The 6,000-nt window shown below is 37.8% G+C and overlaps 1 pseudogene; it reads right to left on the reverse strand.

The window, feature by feature from the left end:
- The window catches only part of LOC135879646 (bifunctional heparan sulfate N-deacetylase/N-sulfotransferase 4-like), a 56,697-nt pseudogene extending 51,126 nt beyond the window's left edge, over positions 1-5,571 (reverse strand).
- Positions 5,572-6,000: the final 429 nt, after the last annotated feature.

Genomic DNA, 6,000 nt, shown 5'->3' on the forward strand with positions numbered 1-6,000 from the left:
TGCAGAGAACCTTATAGGATTCAACAACAACACGGTTAAAAAAAAAAAATCTCCAATCAAGCAATCTGATTGCCCTTGAACAAAAAGAAGGAACTTCTTCAACCAACTACTGGTTGTTTTCATTTTGGAAAACTAACAGTATTTTGGCAGCTGAATACACCAGGAAAGCTAGCAAACCATCTTGGAAAATATTCACCACAGAAGGCTCTGGAACTAAACTTCTAGCTCCACAAGTGGGAGTAGGGAAAGATCACAACAGTGATATGCTGCTCGTATTTTAACAAATGTTTTCCTCCGTAGCTTGTTACAAACCAATGTAATCTGATGCACGTATTTGTAGAGGAGAGGAGAACCAAGAAAGGAGGCAATATTACTGGGCAAACAAACATATGAAGCTGCTCTTTTTTTAGAGTGCTTTTGCTGAAAAACATGCTGAAAAAACTGACAATATGGCAGAGCATTCAACAGATGTAACTTAAAGAAAAGGAAACGACCTTTTAGGAGGATCTGGGGCTTTTCTCCTTCAGCAATGTTTTTTAAAGTTTCTACCATCTGGCACAATCTGGTCCACTATAAAGGCAACAAAACTGCTTTTTTGGACGGGAGGGGGAGAATATTTTTCTCTGTGTGTATATTTATAATCTCCAGGATAATTTAACAGTCCACAGAGTAGGGTCAATTACATCACAGGCAAGAAAAACATCCCAAACTTCTCTTCAGCATGGTGGCAGATTTTTAACAAGAGATCTATGGAAACCCAAAGATTCCCTTTCATGATTTTTCCATTCTTGAGTGGCTCTCTCTGACGAACATATGCATCTAGTAACTAGTAATGAGAAACTACAGCACAGTCAAGATATTAGGGCATGAGTCATACAGGTTTGAAGAAAAGGGCCACGATTTTCAAAAGCCGGAGCCTTAAGCTAGGCACCTAAATCCATATTTAAGCCGCTAAAAATGACATTTTTAAAAGTGCCTAAATTATTTAGTAGCACAAGTCCTATTGAAGTCAATGTGTGCTCCTAAATCACTTAAGCATTTTGAATAATCCTGTCTTTAGATGCTTGAATATAGACTTAGGCTCCTAATTTTAGGCTCCTATTCTTGAACATTTAGTCTGTTATCTGTAATTTTTGCAGCTCATACGAATGCAGAGCTTATGTATAAATTGAGTTTTTAGGACTAGATCATCAGTCTGGGAGCCCTAGCGAGTTCAGCATTTAGACAACCTGGCCATCGGTGCTATAGTGTAACCAGTGCTAGTGCACAATGCAGATAAGGCCAAACATGCACACAAACATGGAAGGCTAATTAGAGGAACTCGTGCTCACAAAACAAACAGATAGTAAAAGTATTGATACAGAGAGCCTTTAATATTGTTTTGTTCACATCATTAAATTCATTTTCGTAGTTCAAATATTAGATTTTTGCTGTACATATCTCTATGTGGTATAGAAACAACACTACTTTAAAATAATACTGTTTGAGGAGACATCCAAAGCAAAGAATATCTTTACTGAATATGAAGGTTGACATCCTGGACCCCTACTGGAGTTTTGCCATTGACTTCAGTGGAAAATTTCACCCCAGATGTCCAAACCTAACAAGCTATACCTGCGCGTGGCTCATGACAAGAGGTTCTGCTAGGACATGTCACGTTCTAAGGCCCCAAGACTGCAAGTTGGACCTTACCCTTGCATGCAGCCTTAATAGAGTCAAAGAGGCCCTGAAATGGTGCAGGGTCCTGCCCATTCAAGATAAGGTCCTTGGTCCCCAAACCCACATGCAGCAATGAGGTACTCAGTATCAGCAGGCTTCTTATTTTTGTCTGGCAGAGGGAAAACTGATTTGCTGAAAATACTTTATAAAATTCTTCAAAAGCTGACACTTCTACTCACAGGAATTGGTTCTGTTGAAATAGTCAGTGTTTGACCTGCTTTATAATCTTAAAAATAACTATCAATGTTTTTGGCAGTTATCTCCAAAGGACCAAAAAGAGGAAAGACAGATAGGACAAGGCCTTTCTGAGGAGATTTTCTTAATAGCCAGGGCTTGGAAAATGTACCTGACGCATGCTAACACAAGGACTGAGTCTACTTCTCAAGGTGGAAAAATAACTGTGCCTCTCTGATCTTTTCCAACTCACACTTCTTCCTGTCCCTAGTCACATGATTTGATTCATATTAAGTTTTGGGGAATAAACTGATCACCTAGGAAGGAATCTGCCCACTGTTGAGCACTGCACAAATAACCAGCTGTGTTAATAAAATGGTTGTCAGAAAACAAATTAACAAAGAAGGATGAAGTTGATATTTTTCACAAGTAATTCTTACCCATGTAAGAAGTCCCATTGTCACATGATTAATCCTTGAAAAGTCCCATTATTTATTGTTTGAGTAAGGATTACTTACATGGGTAAAGGCTGAAGGACTGGTTCCTGAGTAATGTTAATTTTGTTAAAATTAACTAATGTGAGAATTTCAAGCTGCATATATATGATCTTAATCTAAATAAAATTGAAAATGTTACCTCATCGTTATTTTTAGCAAACTACTGTAAAATGTGCACATCTTTTTACATAAGTGAAGCTGTCATTAGCTTATGAGAACTCGGCACAACAAATGTTCTTATATTTTCACTGATTTTTTTTTTTAAACCTAATAGCCATGCTTCAATTATATTACCTCTAGGCTCTATGCGATCTTTATATTGAATGAATATCAACCTGAGTACAATGTTTATCTATTTATGCTGAACATTTTTAGTTTATGTAATTTATTAAATGTATGTCACATTAATATGGACAGTTCCAATCTTGCTTTTATTGAAGTCAGAGGGGAAAAAAAACATTTATTTCAACAGGATTTAAATTGCATAGATTAATGTATTCTGGTTATAGTAAGAATGCAGAACATTGAACATTACAATTAATCAGAAACTTAACTGTATGTACATAAACAGAAAGTAAGTAAAGACGTATGGCTTCTTAAATTCTAGATACAGTTAGGTAAGCAAGGGCCAGATCCTCAGCTGACCTAAATAGACAAACATGCAGCTGAGGAGCTGTGCCTTTGGCATTACTGCTAGAGGTAGTCATTGTATGTATAGTTCATAGTTCACAATCACTAACACAATTTATATTTTTGCTTGGCACTATAATTTTTGCAGTAAAATGTAATTACCCTATAAGCCATGGCAATTAAGGTTATACTCTTTAATAAATTCTCTCTCTTACCATCACATCCTTGACATATATCCTCATACCCTCCTTCCCAAAAAAGATGTCATCTATGTTCTCAAGGATGTACCTATCCAAGGACAATGTGAGCTTTTTCCCTGACAGGAAAGAGATGGCATCTATAAAGATCAGCTTGTGTAGCCAAAAGTTCAAGTTGTTGCCAAATACAATTCGCTGAGTCTCAAATCTCAAACAACAGTAGCATTTAAAATAACTCTGGAAATGCCTTGTGGGACTTGTCCCAGTGATTTTATTTGAGCTAATAAGATTGATTAATGTGAAACGGTTAATCTGGAAAATTGTCCAGTCTTTTCCAGCCAGTGGACCCGTTACAATTTCTGAAGCTTTGGTAATATGAAGTAAAGGAGAATGGTGGTTTACACAACAGTACTTATGGCTTAAATTGTTATACAGGTGCAATGGAAAGCCTTTTACTTGGTCACTAAGGAAACTGTCCTCATTGGCTTTATGAAAACCAGCCATGCCAACACTGTAATCCAACACTATCTGTCCAAAATGTCTCAGTGCCATAGATCCATATTTACATATTTTAAAATATTTTCCATAAATAGTGCATATTGCCCCCTTCCTTTACTGATAAGACTTGGAATGTTACCTTTGCCAGTTGCAGTCTCCATGTTATACTGAAATCTACTGGATTCTAGGATTGCAATAATGTCCTGTCCCAGCTGTGAATACTGGTTGCCCACCAACACCAGGACCACAGGATCAGTTTTAGATCCACCAATGGGTTGATCTCTTTTCATTTCAGGTAGACAGTTAAATAAAAATCTTGATGTTTCCACATTCCATTTTTGGGAAAGTCTTAGAAACTTCTATTTCTTGCTTGTATCCATTGCACAAATACTAAACAGAAATAACAATGCTTGCCATACAAAATAAGGTCAAAAGACCAATCACTCTTCAAACATGTCTAGGACAGTGATTTCCAACCTGTGGTATGTGGACCCCTACAGTCTGCAGACTATGCCTAATATTTCCAAAGGGGTCCGCACCTCCATTCAAAAAAATTTAAGGGTCCGTAAATGAAAAATTTTGAAAACCACCGGTCTAGGAAATCTGACCACAGAGTTCATGGTTTAGGACTTTCACCCTGCCTGTCTTGATAATTAACTGTGTTTTGCGGGAGGAAGGACATCTTTTGAAACCAATCCTTAACAACTCATGTAACCACTGCAGTAAGTAACTGATGTTTGTTAAAGTGAATTTGATATATTATCCATAAGTCCCCATTTTCAGTTAGCTGTATGCTAACTATGCATGGCATAGTACAATCTCTAAACTCACTATATGATGTTGTGATCAGTCTCTCCATTACTAGATCAGGTAGAAATTAAACAGATAACTTAGAAGAATCCAGATTTCCAATGGCAATATCTGAAAAGAAAAACACAACTGTATTTATATTGCAAATAGATTAAAATAACCAATAAAGTTTGCACACATACTGAAAATCAAGAGTAATGGCTAAGGTACAAAATAGTTAGCTATAATGAGACAAAACAAATTACAAGCAGTTTGAAGTTTCATTACTGAATAGGAGTATACAAAAGATACTGTAGCAAATCTGCAGCCACCTAATTCTTAATGGAGGTCACTATTCAGCACACTAAAGCCCTGATCCAAAATCTAATGATGTCAATGTGACCCTTTATATTGACTTTAATCAGGCCCTATGGCCATTTGGAACTTCAAGGCAGTAGCAGTGATAAAACCCTGGTCCCTCTGCTCCAGAAACATAGGGCTTGTGATACAGGGGAAATCTCCATTAGCTGTTGGCATTAGGGACCTATGACTAAAAGTTTAGTAGTTTTGAATCCATCCAATCGAAAGGAGTGGTACATACACATTTACACTAACTTACAGCAGGTTTTAAAATGGTGAAAGAAATATGAAACATTTGAATTTAAAATAAAAGTGGCCAGCTCTGTACGCAGTTCAAAAAATGGAAGAAATTTTAACTACTCCCTACCCCAAAACCATGAAAAAAATTGTTGACATTTGAAAAATTCAAACCATGTTGACCAGCTCTACACTTAATCAGCTCAAAAATTTATTATAGGGGCTACCACAGTAGAAATAATAAAGTAGTTAATAATAATTTGTTAATACAATCCCACTAAAATATACAAGGTGTATCTTTGGGACTGCTTAGTAAATGAATAATGATATTGAATTCACCTAATGCAGCTCAAATTTAACACGTGCACATCCTTCCACTCCAGAAGAAGGAATCTGTTGGCTGGAGCAAGCAGGGCCTGTGCTAGGACTTTTCTTCTCAAGTCTATTTCACCTCAGCTGTTTCACGCCATGCTCATGCCCCTCCAGGTGCATCTGGATATAATCAATTGTACAGCACCTGTCATCACTCTGCACAGTCCAACAGCCACAGGCACCCGTCCTACAACAGCAAACTTCCCAACACTGAGGAGTTCAGAGAGTGAGATGCAGGCGTGGCTGAATCCAAGCCTCCAACCTTCCCCCAGCCTTGTGCCTGGGAGTGATTGGACCTGCATGAAAAGGGAGAGCACATAGATGCAATTTAAACACTACTCCAATGTCACCCTTAACTCTGCTTAGCCTCTTCCTCCTCCAGCAGGTGCAGAGCTCAAACATCCTGGCCATGGTGGGGAGAGAACCTGTGGAAAATTTACAACTCTGTCCTGGCTCCCTCCATGTCCTTGGGCTCCTGCTGTTCCCAAGAGTCTAGTTGCTTTTCAAAAGTTTCCATAAGCTGCTGA

This window comes from Emys orbicularis, chromosome 5 (genome assembly GCF_028017835.1).
Source record: "Emys orbicularis isolate rEmyOrb1 chromosome 5, rEmyOrb1.hap1, whole genome shotgun sequence".
NCBI classification, from domain to species: domain Eukaryota; kingdom Metazoa; phylum Chordata; order Testudines; family Emydidae; genus Emys; species Emys orbicularis.